The following is an 18,863-nucleotide window of genomic DNA, read 5'->3' on the forward strand; positions in this document are numbered from 1 at the left end:
CAATTGTTTGTCAAAATAATAGTCTGTTGTAGGTGTACAATTCTTGCATTTGATCCATGTAATTGCATCAGAAAAATACAAAACAATTGTACATTCATCTTAGAGGGTTATCTTCTTGTTTAGTAACTTTTGCAAGTCATCTTTTGATTGTAAGTCAAAGTTAATGCTATCAAAACAAGTATGAAGTATTATATTAGCCAAAACTGCATAACATGCAAGGTTATTCAATTGTCCAGAAAACCGCATAGCACACAGGTTATACAATCTAATACCTTTGAACAGTAGATTGAAGTTTGTCAACCAACTATTTGTAAGTATTCCTTGCATATTCAGTCTATCCACTGCTGAGGATATTACACTAGGTTCATTGAATATCAGAAGAAGGGGATGCAATCCTAAAAGATAGCATATTGTGCAACTTGTCTCTCATCTGATGGATATTTGACCTATTTATGGAAACTTTGATTAGCGTTAGGTTGTCTTAATCTCGACCATTGATCTTAGATCAATCTTGGTCATTCATTTGTTTTCAGAAACTCTATATAAACTCATTCTCTTATTTCATTTTAGTGTGGAGAGATTTATGAAATTCTTGCTTAGAGCTATTTGAGTAATAAATGTTCATTATCAGTATTTTCTTGAAATCTTTTTATTGCTAAATGGTTGCATGGTTGCATATTTCCTTCAACACTTAGATTAAATTTGCTTAAGTTATTTGCTTTGAAGTTGTTAGATGAAAGATAGATTTGATAGTATAGATTGGTGAGATTTTGCTCATACTTTCTTTGGATGGATGATTTCCATTCAATGTGTAAAGTTAGCCTGAGCTTTTAATGTGGATGTTTAACTTCTACTTGGAATAATATTCTTCAATTGTTGGTACTATTCCTAAGTTTCAAAATCATAAGCACAATCCTAGAAAATTGCACATACTTTGCATAGTTGTCTCACATGTGGTGAAACAGAGTATTGTTACTAGTTTCACCCAGTCTACACCATCTCTTGAGTTTGTAGAATTAGTTAGAACCCCTAAACACTATCCTCTTTTATCATTTTTTGAAGTCCTAAACCAAAAAATCCAAAAATAGAGAGCATAAATTTTTAAAATTTTCCTAAGTACAACTTAAATGACATGAGTTGACAGCGTAAGTCCCCCTTGAGATTTTCAGCATATACTACCCAAGAAGCTATCCCACTAAAGTCGCTTGTTCGCACATATAGACCTTGGAATTGCCATATGATCTTCTCGCAATCTTAGCATAAGTGGTGGTTTTTTAGGAAAGAATAGAGTATCCTTGGGGTATTTTAATCTAATGTTTGGTAGATGATAAAACAAACACCAACAAGACCTACAACATTATCAATCATAAGACACTTTTACAGTATGCTTCTCATGGTCGACATAAATGTAGGTATATCACTGAAAATCAAATTATGTGAATCTAATACTTTCAATAAATCATCTTGATAATTTTTAGATTCAAAACCTGTTACCTTGTTGGAAATTAAATATTGAGACGACCATGCCATATCACCATGTCTAAAAATAGCCTACATTCTTTTAGCACTAATGATCCTCGGACCACCGTTAGACATACCCCGAGTACTACTTTCTTATCATCAATCTTAAAAGAAAATTCCAATCTTTTAAAACTCTATGTGTACTCATCTAATGTTTCCATCCATTGAATGCCCAAAACAACATTTATATCAGCCAAGTCAATCACATAAAAAATCATTAGTAACAGTATAATTGCCAAGAGTAATACTCAATTTAAGGACTTTATGAGTACTAGACAAATTAGTTCCACCTACAACTCTAACATCAAAACCTTCATGTTTTTCAGTTTGCGATCGACATTTTTCCACAAGAGCTGCATCTATAAAATTATGAGTAGAACCACTATCAAGCATGACAACCACATGCTGCCCATTCAAAACTCCTCTAACTATGAAAATATTATAATGAGGTGTTCCTGTCATAAATGCTATTACCCCTTCTCCATGCTTAGTGCTTGTCCCTAATTCTGTGTTCTATGGTACAGTTTCTAAATTAGGATCAACATTCTCTTCATCATCACTATCTGACATAACCTCAATGTAATGAATTTTTCCCTTTCCCAAACATCTGTGTCCTAGATGCCATGACTCTCTACAGCTGAAACATAGTTTTTTCCTTCTAAGTTATTCTCTCTCTTCTTTTTCTAACTTGTTTTTAGAGAAATTATCTTTATTGAAAGATTGTTTGTCATTTTCAGGTTTAGTTGGTGGGGCTTTATTAAAAACTTTCCCTTTTGAAGATGGTTCCAATTCTCTTTCTCTTTTAATAGCTGTTTGTAAAGTAGGAGGGTTGGACTTAACCCAACCTTTGAGCAAATCAGGCAATCCATCTATGACACAATTTTATGTCTTTCTGAAATTTCAATTACTAAAACTACCAATTTTTCAAATTCAGAAATGTATTGCTTAATAGTTCCAAATTGCTTAAGCTGAGTTAAATCTTTAAGATGAAGTTCAGGATATTTAGAGTCAAATCTATCAATAAGTTTCTTAGTGAATTCAACATATGTAACAATCTGATTATGACCCAAGATTACCTGCCCATGGTGCCACCATTCATGTGCTACACCATCAAGATGTAATGCTGCATATTTGATTGCTTCATCTTCCAACATAAGATTTAATTGGAAGTAGGTGTCAAGTTTCTGCACCTAGGCTCTAGCTGTTGTTTTCCCTGACCCATCAAATTAAGGGATAAACATCTTACCTATTTTCCTCTGCAATTCACTGTTATTCCTACGTTGTCCCCTTGGCCTATGTTTCATTCTGACATCCAAGTACTCTCTAAATGTCATGGTTGATCTAAAATCATCCCCTAATAATAACCAATCTTGGTGTATCTCATCCTATAATTCTCTAATTGTCGGTTTGTTTTCTAGTTGCACATTTCTAAGAGTGAACGTTGGCATAAAAGGTCTGGTTATTCCTATTCTTTCCCATTGATTATTGATAGAATGCTCATCTCTACCCCCATTGTTTGCCCCAACATTATGGTGTTGATTATTTCCATTTTTTTGACGTTGATTAATAAATTGGGTCATTAAATTAGTCATTTTGTTGATGTTATCCTACATATCTTGTTGAGTTCTAATTAAAGTTGTTATGAGATCCCTATTGTTTTCCGGTTCCCCCATATTGTTTGTTTCAAAAATAATCTCTTAATCAATTGCAGTATGGCTGTCCTCAATTTCAAACTGAACAGAAGAACTACTTTGTGCTAAAGGAGAATTCGGATATCTGCTTTGTTGGACCCTAGTATTTTGAAAATTATAATTTCCCTGGTGCATACATAGCTGTGCATAGATTTTACATGAATTTCTAACTCAAGAACACCCTATAGGTTGGCAAGAATTCTAAGCTCTAATACCACTATAAAATTCCCTAACTAGGCTTTAATTGCAGTCAGTTGCATAACCAAGACAGCAAAAAATTATTTATGCAGCACAGTAAAAGGTGGAAATGAACACCTTACACATTATTTTCTTTATTTGGGGTCTTCCTTATTAGCATTGATTCTAATTCTATTTTAGTAATCACTGAAACATATAACAAACTAAAACAGACATCGATATCAATTTATTCCTTCGGAGAACAAGATAGAGAAGTCTTTTATGATGCACCTAGTTGGGAAGTAATGTCCATTGATTAAGACTTCACATTGACTTCAATGGAAGGACATAATGATACATTTCTGGTTGCAGTTGATTCACCAGAGCGTATAATGTATATGCATTTGCATCAGGTTCAAAGATGCTGCACTTCTACTGTATGCAAATACTCTGAAATTCTCCACGCGATTTCCATTTTCCCCACATTGCGATGATAGCAATCTCTTTCCTCCCATTTATTAATGGCACTACCCATATGCAGTTAGGAAAACATCCGCATCATTACCTGATATCGGGTTACCAAGGCCTGCTTAGACGCTGTAGTGTTTCTGGATTGTAGAGGGACTGGCGCTGTGTATGCTTCCCCTGGTTCTTCTATTTAGTATGGGTGACGTCGTGTATGCTACTTCTTGTGATTCTATCATGTATGCAACTCGCGACTCCGCTGTTTGTGTTTGCACTGATACGCACTCCACAATATAAACCATGGATCACTTTGAACTTCACTCTTGAATAAGCAAGATTGATTCTTCTCCAGAATCGTATGACCAATAGGTCAGTCAAGGACTCATGAAAGGCTATTAATCTCTACGTGTTAACACACGCAAGCTTCAAATCTATTCTTCCATGCATACTTCCCATCTTCCGAAGCCATCCTTTTATTCGCCAAAAATTGGTTGTATTCCTGTAATAGTTAAGAGAATAGTTATGGTGTTAATGAAATGCTTTATTAAAATGCTTTAATAAATAGGAACATATAATATTAAGTATTTATATTAATGAATGAAATATTAATATAAAGTAATTAATGTTTTCCATGTTTGATCACATTTAGACCACATTTATTAGGGGACATTACAGTCTCCCCTGCACAAATGTTGCTTGCTCGCAAGCAACTGTAACTCCGGATGTTGAAGAACCTGCTCATCTTCCCAAGTAGCATCATCTAAAGGTAAATTCTACCATTTAATGAGATATTCCCTGATTGTCCTATTCCGTAAATGCCTGTCACGGGTCTCCAAAATCACTTCAGGTATCATTGCTAATTTTCCTTCCTCATCCAATGGTGGTATATTTTCTGAAACCTTCACCTGTTGCCCTAAAGCTCTTTTGAGACAAGACACATGGAACACATTATGTATTCCGCTTTCGACCGGTAAGTCTAATTCATATGCCACTGCACCAACCTTTCAAATTACCTGGTACGGTCCATAAAACTGAGGCTTCAATTTCTTAGCCCCACTATGCTTGAGAGATGACTACCTATAGGGTTGTAGTCTGAGATACACCAAATCTCCTATGTCAAAGTGATGCTCAACACACTTCTTATCGACATAAATCTTTTGTTGATTCTGTGTACATTACAAATTTTCCTTAAGTGTTTTCAATATATCTTGGCATTCGTGAAGTACATCATGAGATTTGGGTACATTACTTTGATCGAAAGAAAGATCAATAAAAGGTAGTGCATCATACCCATATAATGCTTTGAAAGGAGTCATATCGATAGATATATGATATGTAGTATTATAGCAGTATTCACCAAAATATAACCACCAGATCCATGCTTTCTGATGTCCAGACACATAATTATGAAGGTATCCCTCAATCCACTTGTTTACTATTTATGTCTGCCCATTGGTTTGTGGATGATAACTCGTACTGTGATTTAACTTTGTACCTGACAAATTGAAAAGTTCCCCCCAAAATATACTAAAAAATTTGCTATCACGGTCACTGATTATATTTTTTGGTAAACCATGTAAACGGAACACCTCTTGAAAGAATAGTTCGGCGAGATGAATAGCTGTGAATTCTATAGTGATAGATAATAAATATGTAAATTTAGTTAATCTATCAACCACAACAAAAATACAATCTTTACCTTGAGATCGTGGTAGGCCTGTAATGAAATCCATAGATATACTTTCCCATTTCTATTCTAGGATGGGCAATGGATGCAATAGTCCTATAGGATAAGTATGCTCTACCTTATTTTGTTGACAAGTGATGCATTCTTTGACATAATGAAGGACATCATTCTTTAGACCTTTCCAAGTGAATCTTTCCCTTATCTGCCGGTAAGTTTTGAAGTAGCTGCGATGCCTCGCTAAAGGAACATCATGCACTGATTGGAGGATTTTCTCTTTCAACTTCGATCCTGGAATCAAGTAAATCATGTCTTTGTAATAGATAATATCATTTATAACCTTATATTTATCATCTTGTGTATTACCATCTATCAAATCACAGGCAAAAGAATCCTTAGAATATTCAACCAACAATAAAGATTTCCAATCAGTTGTTACTACAGATAATGCATTTATTTCAGGCCTTCTAGATAGTGCATCTGCAACAACATTGTTTTTACCTTTCACATATTCAATTTCAAAATCATAAGCTTGGGTCTTACTGATCCATTTTTGTTGCCTATCATTCAAGTCTTTCTGTCCCAAGAAATATCTCAAACTATTATGGTCAGTTCTGACTACAAATTTGCCACCAACCAAATATTGTCTAAATTTTGCCAATGCATGCATGATTACCAACATTTCTTTGTCATAAATAGAATACAATCTCTCTAGGTTATTAAGTTTCCTACTTTCATACACTATAGCATGTTTATTTTGCATTAAGACCACTCATATTCCTTCAGTAGATGCATCACATTCCAAGACAAAAGGCTAGAAGTGCAAGTACTGGGCAAGAACTCGTTACCTCTTTCAGCTTCTCAAAAACTTGTTGTGCCTCCTCCGTCCAATGGAATGCCCCTTTTTTGGTAAGATTTGTCAACAATGCCCCGAGTTGTGAAAATCCTTTGACAAATCTTCTGTAATAACTGCATAATCCAAAGAATCCTCGTAAATCTGTAAGATTTCATGGCGGTGGCCAATCCAAAATGGCTCTTATTTTTTCCTAATGAACTTGTACACCTGTAGCACTGATCATATGTCCTAAATACAAAAATTTTGTCATTCCAAATTCACATTTAGAGGCCTTTGCATAAAGTGATTGAGATTCCATAATACCAAGAACAATATCAATATGTTTCAAATGATCTTGGCAAGTTTTGTTGTAAATCAATATATCGTCAAAGAAAACTAGCAGATATTTCCTCAACTATTTGTTAAAAGTATGATTCATGCAAGACTAAAATGTTGTCGGAGCATTTGTTAACCCAAATGGAAAAACCAAGAATTCATAATGACCATAATGACAACGGAAAGCAGTTTTATGGACATCCTGATCTCTTAACTTAATTTGATGATATCCTGACCTCAAATCAATTTTAGAAAAATAAACAGCACCATGTAATTCATCTAACAACTCACCAATTCGAGGAATTGGATACCTTTTTTTGATTGTCTTTTTGTTAAGAGCACGGTAATCTATACACATGAGAAGAGTCCCATCCTTCTTTTTGACCAATACTCCTGATGATGCAAAAGGACTAGAATTGGGCCTAATATGCCCCATATCCAACAATTCCTTAATTGCCTTTTCTATTTCATCTTTGAATGTTTTAGGATGTCTGTAAGGAGTTGTGATAACGAGTTTTGTGCCTTCCTCTAATTCAATGGTATGTTCAAATCCTCTGTCAGGCGGAACTCCTGGAGGTATATCACTGAAAATTTGATTATGTGAACCTAATACTTTCAATAAATCATCTTGATAATTTTTAGATTCAAAACCTGTTACCTTATTGGAAATTAAACATTGTGATGACCATGCCACATCACCATGTCTAAAAATAGCCTCCATTCTTTTAGCACTAATGATCCTAGGACCACCGTTAGACATACCCCAAAGTACTACTTTCTTATCATCAATCTTAAGAGAAAATTCCAATCTTTTAAAACTTTATGTGTACTCATCTAATGTTTCCATCCATTGAATGCCCAAAACAACATTTGTATCAGCCAAGTGAATCACATAAAAAATCATTAGTAACAGTATAATTGCCAAGAGTAATACTCAATTTAGGGACTTTATGAGTACTAGACAAATTAGTTCCACCTATGACTCTAACATCAAAACCTTCATGTTTTTCAGTTTGCAATCCACATTTTTCCACAAGAGCTGCATCTATAAAATTATGAGTAGAACCACTATCAAGCATGACAACCACATGCTGCCCATTCAAAACTCCTCCAACTCTGAAAATATTATAATGAGGTGTTCTTGTCATAGATGCTATTACCCCTTCTCCATGTTTAGTTCCTGTCCCTGATTCTGTGTTCTATGGTACAGTTTCTATATTAGGATCAACATTCTCTTCATCATCACTATCTGACATAACCTCAATGTAATAAATTTTTCCCTTTCCCAAACATTTGTGTCCTAGCTACCATGACTCTCTACAGCTGAAACATAGTTTTTTCCTTCTGAGTTCTTCTCTCTCTTCTTTTTCTAACTTATTTTTAGAGAAATTATCTTTATTGAAAGATTGTTTGTCATTTTCAGGTTTAGTTGGTGGGGCTTTATTAAAAACTTTCCCTTTTGAAGATGGTTCCAATTCTCTTGCTCTTTTAATAGTTGTTTGTAAAGTAGGAGGGTTCAAGGACTTAACCCAACCTTTGAGCGAATCAGACAATCCATCTATGAATAGCACAATTTTATGTCTTTCTAAAATTTTAGTTACTAAAACTGCCAATTTTTCAAATTCAGAAATGTATTGTTCAACAGTTCCAGATTGCTTAAGCTAAGTTTAATCTTTAAGATGAAGTTTAGGATCTTTAGAGTCAAATCTATCAATAAGTTTCTTAGTGAATTTTGTTGGCATATGCACACTCTAATGAGACATTGTAAGTGATTGAAGGTTTTGTCATTTATGGCAACCTTACAATCCTATGGCATCGGTAAGGCATTACACTGGCATCAGTAAATCACACTCTACACCGACACTCAGGGCACTAGCACTGGCACAAAAAAAGGAAGCATATTGGCACAGAGGCCGACAGGATTTTTGATATATTGTATTTTATTTATTATTGTAAAAAATTTGTAAGTCGACTTGATATCATTGTAAAATGACTTGTATATATAAGAAGTCATTGTAGAACATTTTGCAAGGAAGATGTAGGCAAAAAATAAGGCAGACCTATTATGCGAAATATAGGTTAAGGGTATATGTAAAGAACAGAGAAGAAACCGGTACTGAATCTGGCATTGAAGATGCTATTGTAAAGTAGTACAAGATATTGGATTTGTATAATGCTCAGTGTAAGTCAGTGAGACTTCTCATTTTGAGCAGTGAGCTCTAGGGAATTGGCCTTCCTGCATGTGCAGGCCCCTATTGTAAGTAATATTCTCTTATTGGCCAATGAGTGAATATTATGGGTCACAAATCCCACCAAGGTTTTTCCCACATCAGGTTTCCTCATTAAATCCTTGTGTTATGGTGTGCTTTTCATGTGGATGTTCTTGATTCTGTTTATTGCATTAATTCTTGCTTACGGGTACACTATTATAATATGTTCTATATGTTTTAAGTTAAGAAATTTTTTTCACCAGTCAAATACTGATTCACCCCCCCCCCCCCCCCTCTCAATATCTGTGGGAATCCTAACAATTGGATTCAGAGCCTAGTCCTCTATTTTCAGGAGCCTAACAGCTTGAGGAAGATCTTGACACTGGTAGAAATGGAAAATTTGATGAAGCAACTTGAAGTAGCTCTCTCAGACTATGATACAGAAAAATTGAAAAACATCAAACTTGAAGATGATCTGAAGGCAACTCAGGATATCATTCAAGCACTTCAAGAGAATTTTACCATTTCAAGGAACAAGAGAAGATAACTTTGTGAAAAGATGCAGAGTGATAATGATGAAAAAGAAACTCTTAATGATACAATAAGCAAGCTAAAGCAAGAGAACATGGAAACAAAGAACGAGATGTAGGATATGACTATGAGATTTTGCAAAGAAATTGAAGAAAGGAAAAAGAATGAAGAGGAATTGACTAGAAGACTGAATGATGCTGAAAATACAAATACAAGACTTGGTTATGAAAATGACTTATTGAAAATAGATCTGTTGCATGCACAAAATAACTCAAATGAACTAATGAGATAGGAAGAGATGTTACAAAGAGAATTGGATATTGCAAATCAACACAAAGATAAATTCAAGAAAAGCTCAGAGGAAATGGTGACTTATTGAAGATTCAAAAACCTAATGGTGACACTTGTGGAATTGGCTTTGAAGTTGGAGAAAGCTTTGGTACCGCAAATACTCCGGATCATAGCAAACCAGTAAGACAACCTAATGCTTATAAATTCAATGGAAAATGCTTTAACTATAATAAGTATGGGCATAGAGGAAATCAATGTAGATCTAGAAGTTCTCAAAACATCAACACACCCACCAGTCAATGTTCAAAATGCAACAAAGTTGGTCACAACTCTGAAAATTGTAGAATGAATGTGAGATGTTATGTTTGTGGAAGATTTGGACACTTATCTAATCAATGCAGAACACAAACTAGCATAGGTTATAGCAAAGCTATTCAGAAAAACAATGTGACTTGTTATGCTTGTAACAAGATTGTGCATATTGCAAAATTCTGCAGAAGTAAAGGATCACTAGTAGACAACAAAAGTTCTAGCTTGAAAGGTAAAGAAAAAGTTGAAGAGGTTACACAAGAATTCTCAAAAAAATGGATTAGAAAAGCAGATCTAAATGTTGGGAATACTCCTCCACCTGTAGATTCAATCAACACTCCACTGGCAGGATAGAGTAGTATTCCACCGGCAGGAAGTTCTTCATCGAATTGAAGAAAGCTTCTTTGAGGGTTTGGCAAATCAAATGACACATGTGCTATTATTCCCTCGGTTAGAGATGAGAAGTTGAAAGATACTCATATACTGACAAACATATTAAGATATTACTTAACTGGCATATACTTAATATGGTAGATGGCAAAGTAAAGCTTATAAATTTGTGGTTTTGGCTCCATTTCATTTCACCAAGATTTCAAACCTACAAAGAGCGCGAAGATTCCAAGCTAAGGCATTCCAAGAAAGAAGCAAGAACTCTCCAAGCAATCATCCATCTTAAAGGCAATAAAAGGTATTTTATCATGGCATCAACCTCTGCACTTGAATACATAGAAAACCCTACTATTGTAGAAGTTATAAAAAGACCTAGGCCTGTATTTCAAATAATTTCTGAAGTAGCAAAGAAAGATGATGCTATAGGTGCTTTTTCTCAAATTCCTAAGAGAGTTGTTTATGCTGAAGATCCAAGAATTTACATTCACTATAACATTGAGGAATTAGGAGATGAAGAGATTAAGACAATGTTTAAAATTGTGATATGTGATGAATCCGACAAAGTAAAAGATGAACACAAGATTATTGAAACCCTAGGATTTACAGAGATCCTTAGCATTCCTGAATTTCCCAAGGATGTGATTAGGATAGTCTTAAGTAGGCTGCATGGAGAATTTTTTTGGCTAGATGCAATTCACAAAATCACTAAGGAAGCTGTGAAAGCTGTCACAGGGTTACCGGCCACTGGTAAAAGACCAGACAAAACTAAGAAGGTATCCAATGACCTAGTTATTAAGCTAACTGGTGCCACATTCGATAAAAGGTCCTTAAGAGTAAATGATGTAATAGACATTAATGTGAGATTTATTAGCATGATACTAGGGTATAAAGCTACTCATGCAAATAGACTTAATTTAGTTTCAAGTTTATGCATTAAGAGTGCTTATGATATGGTAACAGAAAATGCAAAGATTGATATATGTGAATGGTTAGAGGATGAATTAATTGACAACCTTGGAAAGATCAAGAAGGATAAGAAAGGAACTTTCAAATTTGGAAATCTGTTAGTATGTCTAATGCTACATTTAACCAAACAAGCTCCTGGTATAGGCTATAAAGAGTTTGGATTTGATATACCGGTAGGGAAACAGTTGGCAGAACTATTCAATAACATGTGTGATAATAAGGAAAACAATATCCATGATTTCTTTCAAGCACTAAAGGCCAAAATGAAGAAAAGAATCAAGTTATCACAAAAGATTGTCGACAAATATAAAGATGAAATATGCTTTCTAATCAAGAAAGATGAGATCTGGATGGAAGCAGTCATCCCTAGGACAGTTTGGGTGATAGAGATGGGCTATGAAACAGATGATCATATAATTGAAACATATGCTAAAGCACTTCTGGAAGCCCCTAAAGAACCTAAGGAAGAAATATTTGGCAATGCTGAATCAATTGAAGATGAAATTCAATCTAAGAAAAGAGTGAAAAAGATGGAGGTAGGTGTAAGAAGAGGTTCCAGACAAGCAAAGGCCATCAAAGAAGATGGGTTAAAACTAATTGGTATGACAGAGGAAGAGTTGGCAGCATTACAGCCCAAAACTCACCTATCACTGGTACGTACTTCTTCGGAGAATGACATGCCTACAACTTTCAAAAGAGTTGTAAGAAAAAGGGATCCCTCACCGGCAACCACACCCTCACCTAGGAGGACAAGACAAAAACAACAAGCAGTGAGATCTCCGGTAAGAAAGGCTACACCAAAGAAGAAATTGACACCCAAAAGGAAGAAGAGGACAAACAAGGACTTGGTCCCTCTTGACATATTGTTGATTGAAATTACAAAGGAAGGAAAATTGAAGAATATAGAGAAAATATATGACACTTTAACAGCTGATGAAAAAGAACAAGTTGAAAATGGTGTTATATTGCATATGGATATGTATAAGAAATTTTTGATGGAAATAGTAAATGAAATTCCAAATGAACTATTTAATAGACTGGAAGAAAGAAGACAAGCAGTAGTAGAACTGGACGAGAAAATAAAGGTTGAAAAGCTACTTGTTGTATATCCGGTGAATTCACCCAAAGAAATTGATGACCTAATTGCTCAAGCCAACTGGTCAATATTTTCCACTACACACCAGCACATTGCTTTAATGTAAGGAGGAATTAATGAGGTAAAAGAGGAGATAGAAAATGGATGGGATATATTCCTAGTTGAAAAAGAAAAACAAGAAGAATACAGGAATCCCAAACCTATAAAAGTTTATCAAAAAGATAGAGACAAGGGTAAAGATAAAGTTGGTGGACCACCTAGCATCAAGGTTAAAGACAACTTACCCCCACCTCCTTTGATTAATCCATCGGTAGTAGCAACAACAACAACAATTACAGATGATCCACCGGTAGTTGAAAGTATGGATGTAGAGGATGGTAATCCTAACTCTGAGGTCCTATACATAGTAAATGTTGATACACAAAAAATCAACATTGTGGTAGACAAAGATACAACCGATAAAACAAAAATGACTAGTGAGCCACCGGTAACTGACAACACACAGGAGAAACCGATTGAGGACAAAGAGAAAAAAGTAGAAACTCAGACTCAGACTGAGACAATGCAACAAACATAGAAACAAACAAAGCAAAAGGCTCTGGAACAGCAACAATGGGAACAACATCAGAAGGAAACAGTGGCACCAGCAATTGGTAAACAAGGGAAACCACCAGTAAAGGAAATGGAAACACGGACTAACCTACCAGAGGTCACTACTAGCAAGGTTAGTGCTCCCACTAGCAGTATTCAGAATGTTGGTTCGTCATCAGGCTTCAAACCTACAAATGTGACTAAGGTACTATTATATTCAATTAAAAAGATAGCAGACTGCAGCTCACAAGCTTATAAGGCAATAGATGATACCATACTAATTTTGAAGGTAATTGCTCCTAACTGTAATATAGACAATAAAGATTCTTTAGGACAACTTGATACCCTATGTAAATATATCATAGAAAACATTGAGAAATTAAAGAGAAGAGACACTAAAGGATAAAATAGAAATTGAAAAGCAGAAATTCTTTGATGAACAAATAAAGAAGTGTAACAAATATTTTGACACACTTCTACCAGAATTGTGTAATTCATTGAAAGAGTACAAAACTCTATACAAAGACACATGTAAGACAAACCTTTTGATGGTAGATATAGACAAGAAGATGAGCAAGATACAGGATGAAATCAATAAACTTGCTGACAATTTTGTTAACTCACCTGACACACTATCAGTTTTTGAACAAAAGATAACAAATTTTGAGGAAGATTTACTTAAATTGGAAAGAGAGAAAGAAAGAATAGTGAATAAGGCAAAGCATCTAAGATTAAAACTGAGTCCAAGATTGGACTATCTCGCATCACTGTGGAAAGAAATATCTGAGGCACTAATACAGGGACAAAAAACATCGACAGAGCACTTGCAACATCTCACCAGTATAGTTAAGAGAACAAAGATAGCAATAAGAGATATTAAAAAGTTCATGGAGAGTATAAACTCTATTCTAGCAGATATATTTCAAATGGTAATCACACAAGCACAAGGGTGAAACTAAAAAGTCTACAGACATCTTGACAACCTTTGTCATTGATGCCAAAGGGGGAGTAGTAGTATGAGCAAATTCAAATCACAAGAATCATATGCTTAGGGGGAGCACATATTTTTGGTAACTTTTTTGGACTTCACATTTTTGGATTACAAGTTTTTGGACACTTTTTGAATTTCTCATGAGTGTTGCCATCAATGCCAAAGGGGGAGATTGTTGGCATATGCACACTCCAATGAGACATTGTAAGTGATTGAAGGTTTTCTCATTGATGGCAACCTTACAATCCTATGGCACCAGCAAGGCATTACACCGGCATCAGTAGATCACACTCTACACTGGCACTCAAGGCACTGACACTGGCACAGAAAAAGGAAGCATATCGACATAGAGGCCATATGGATTTTTGATATATTGTATTTTGTTTATTATTGTAAAAACTTTGTAAGCCGACTTGATATCATTGTAAAATGACTTGTATATATAAGAAGTCATTGTATAACATTTTGTAAGGAAGATGTAGGCAAAAAATAAGGCAGAGCTATTATGCGAAATATAGGTTAAGGGTATATGTAAAGAACAGAGCAGAAATTGGTATTGAATCTAGCATTGAAGATGCTATTGTAAAGCAGTACAAGATATTGGATTTGTATAATCCTCATTGTAAGTCAGTGAGACTTCTCATTTTGAGCAATGAGCTCTAGGCAGTTGGCCTTCCTACATGTGCAGGCCCCTATTGTAAGTAATATTCTCTTATTGGCCAGTGAGTGAATATTGTGGGTCACAAATCCCACTGAGGTTTTTCCTACATCGGGTTTCCTTGTTAAATCCTTGTGTTATGGTGTGCTTTTCATGTGGATGTTCTTGATTCTATTTATTGCATTAATTCTTGCTTACCAGTACACTGTTATAATATGTTCTGTATGTTTTAAGTTAAGAAATTCTATTCACCGGTCAGATACTAATTCACCCCCCCCTCTCAGTATCTATGGGAATCCTAACAAATTCCACATATGTAACAATCTGATTATGACCCAAGGTTACCTACCCATGGTGCCACCATTCGTGTGCTACACCATCAAGATGTAATGATGCATATTTGATTGCTTCATCTTCGAACATAGGATTTAATTAGAAGTAGGTGTCAAGTTTCTGCACCGAGGCTCAAGCTGCTATTTTCCCTAACCCATCAAAATAAGGGATAGACATCTTACCTATTTTCCTCTACAATTCACTGGTATTCCCACGTTGTCCCCTTGGCCTATGTTTCATTCTGACATCCAAATACTCTCTAAATTTCATGGTTGATCTAAAATCATCCCCTGATAATAACCAATCTTGGTGTATCTCATCCTGTAATTCTCTAATTGTCAGTTCATTTTCTGGTTGCACATTTCTAACAGTGAACGTTGGCATAAAAGGTCTGGCTATTCCTATTCTTTCCAGCTGATTATTGACAGAATGCTCATCTCTACCCCCATTGTTTGTCTCAACATTATGGTGTTGATTATTTCCATTATTTTGATGCTGATTAATAAATTGGATCATTAAATTAGTCATTTTGTTGAAGTTGTCCCGCATATCTTGTTGACTTCTAATTAAAGTTGTTATGAGATCCCTCTTATTTTCCGGTTCCCCCATATTGTTTATTTCAAAAATAATCTCTTCGTCAGTTGCAGTATGGCTATCCTCAATTTCAAACTGAATAGAAGAACTACTTTGTGCTAAAGGAGAATTTGGATATCTGTTTTGTCAGACCCTAGTATTTCAAAAATTATAATTTCCCTGGTGCATACTTAGTTGTGCATAGATTTTACATGAATTTCTAACTCAAGAACACCCTACAGGTTGGGAAGAATTCTAATCTCTGATACCACTGTAAAATTCCCTAACTAGGCTTTAATTGCACTCAGTTGCACAACCAAGACATAGCAGAAAATTATTTATGCAGCACAGTCAAAGGTGAAAATGAACACCTTACACATTATTTTCTTATTTGGGGTCTTCCTTATTGGCATTGATTCTAATTCTATTTTAGTAATCACTGAAACATATAATAAACTAAAATAGACATTGATATCAATTTAGTCCTTCAGAGAACAAGGTAGAGAAGTCTTTTATGATGCACCTGGTTAGGAAGTAATGTCAGTTGATTAAGACTTCACATTGACTTCAATAGAAGGACAAAATGATACATTTCTGGTTGTAGTTGATGCACCAGAGCATATAATGTATGTGCATTTGCATCGGGTTCGAAGATGCTACACTTCTACTATATGCAAATACTCTGAAATTCTACACTCAGTTTCCATTTTCCCCACACTGCGATGATAGCAATCTCTTTCCTCCCATTTATTGATGGCAGTACCTCTATGCAGTTAGGCAAACATCCACATCATTACCCGATATCGGGTTACCAAGGCCCGCTTAGATGCCGCAGTGTTTCCGGATTGCAGAGGGACTAGCACCGTGTATGCTTCTCATGGTTCTATTGTTTAGTATGAGTGACGTTGTGTATGCTACTTCCTGTGATTTCATTGTGTATGCATCTCATGACTCTGCTGTTTGTGTTTGCACTAATACGCACTCCGCAATATAAATCAGGGATCACTATGAACTACACTCTTGAATAAGCAAGATTGATTCTTCTCTGAAATCGTATGACCAATAGGTCAGTTAAGGACTGACAAAAGGATATTAATCTCTGTGTGTTAACACATGCAGGCTTCAAATCTATTCTTCCACTCATACCTCCCATCTCCCGAATCCATCCTTTTATTCGCCAAAAATTGGTTTTATTCTCGTAATAGTTAAGAGAATAGTTATGGTGTTAATGAAATACTTTATTAAAATGCTTTAATAAATAGGAACATATAAAATTAATTATTTATATTAATGAATGAAATATTAATATAAAGTAATTAATATTTTCCATGTTTGACCATATTTAGACCACATTTACTAGGGGACATTACAATTTACTCACTGGAAACCAAGCAGAATCAAATGAAAGATCAGTATATACTAATTGATCATTGTTGACTAGCATAGAAGCAATTTTTTTTGTTTTAAAGACTACAAATGATGCATGTTCAATAGTTAATAGCCATTTGTTTTCTGCTAACTAGCATGCTCATTGCCAAACACCTTTATCTTCCTTTCCTTCCATTAACCATCCAGATAGCTTTGTCAAAAAAAAAATTATTGCATGTCTTAAAAGTGATTGGAAAATGCTATTTATCAATTCAAATTTGTATCAGACAAGTAAATAATTCATATTAAGCATCAATTATACCTTTGAAAATAAGTGCTCCATATGCAATTGCAGCACCAACATGTCCCTAGCAATGACAAGAAACAAAATTGCATTAGAGCCTTAAAAGTAAAAACATGCATTTGTTCAGTGTTTCAGGACAAAATCTTGTATAGAAATGAGAATTTCTTGAGGTTGAGCTACAAATTGAAAAAGAAATAAGTTTCTCACTTAAGCTTCAAAATCAATAGAATTAACTATTTTCTATTTGATAATTTAGCAGGAAATCTGACAATTTTGCAAAGTAGTTTGACCTTCTTTCTTTTTTTCAATTTCAAAGTTCCTTGTGGATTGTTGTGATTCAACACAATGAACCATTAGACCATAAGGTTTTTCATTGTCCATTGGTGCAATATGCAAAATATCAAAAAAAAATATTTAAATAAATTTAAATGAGAGAATTTCAGAATTTCTTTTTTTGTTCACTCACCCTAAATTGAAATGTATTGATTTCTAATTCTTTTTCTCTTGCAGTAGGTTAACTATTGTTGTTTTCTTGTTTATATTCCTTTGCACCGTGTTTAAAAAAAATCATTGTTATCCTTATGGCGATTTTCCTAAATACTCTCTTTTCTTTTTTCTTTTTATTTGCAATAGGGCATAACAATGCACTTTAAAGGATGTAAAATGTTGTTTAATTTTTAACACTTGTTTTCCGTAAGGTTATGTACTCCATTAAGTAATAGATTGAAATGTAGTACTTCTTTATTGCCTAATCATCCATCTTCCCACTATAATTTACCATGATCTTTCCATTTTGAGAGATACTCGAGACCCTTTGAAATAATAATATCCTCTATCTGAACTTTGGCTTGTGTGGCCAATACTCTGTAAATCTGCCACAAAATCCCTCAATGGAAAATAAGACATCACTAGTACCTTATGAAGTTTGCCCTGCAAAAATGGCCAACCTTAACAAGTCATCAACAGCAATGTCAGGCCACCACATTCAACATATTTCTTAAGTGTGCAAATCTATCTCTTCTAGTGTGATACCATATAGATGATGAGATCCTTTCTTTGTTGACGAGGGTGTTGCAATATAGAAATGCAGATGTCAACAAAGAATACAAGCAAGTGTTTGCTAAAATTTTCCACATTACTGATATGGACTTGGAGGATGTAGTAACAAATACTTTTGCTGATTTTGTAGTCTCCAATGTGTTGATGTGTGTTTTGTGACACTCTACAACATAGAATAAAATAATAAATATTATGAACAACAAAAACTCAAATGCTAAGTAATGTGATCAGTTAAGGTAAACCCAAGCTTCTTAATGTCAGGTCTTGACGATGCAATGGATAGACTCAGTGGAACGTGTTGATGTGTTTTTCACACACATGCAAACATAGAATAAAAAACCAAAAAGTATCTTATCCTCTCTTGAACAAAATCTCTCAAATGTTGAAGATTAGCTTAAGGATCACTTGAGAAGACTCCAAGGTTCATGAATGTAGAGTCACTATGTGTGGATAAGCTTTGTTGGTTTCATGTGATTATGCTGGA

The 18,863-nt window shown here is 34.7% G+C and overlaps 1 long non-coding RNA gene across 1 annotated transcript in view; it reads right to left on the reverse strand.

The window, feature by feature from the left end:
• The window catches only part of LOC131053645 (uncharacterized), a 67,933-nt gene extending 50,517 nt beyond the window's left edge, over nt 1–17,416 (reverse strand). Inside the window, exon 1 of the long non-coding RNA XR_009107751.1 lies at nt 17,339–17,416. This is a non-coding gene — a long non-coding RNA (uncharacterized LOC131053645). The remainder of the gene's footprint in view (nt 1–17,338) is intronic.
• Between the last annotated feature and the right edge of the window lie 1,447 nt (nt 17,417–18,863).

Source organism: Cryptomeria japonica, chromosome 8 (genome assembly GCF_030272615.1).
Source record: "Cryptomeria japonica chromosome 8, Sugi_1.0, whole genome shotgun sequence".
Taxonomy (NCBI): Eukaryota; Viridiplantae; Streptophyta; class Pinopsida; order Cupressales; family Cupressaceae; genus Cryptomeria; species Cryptomeria japonica.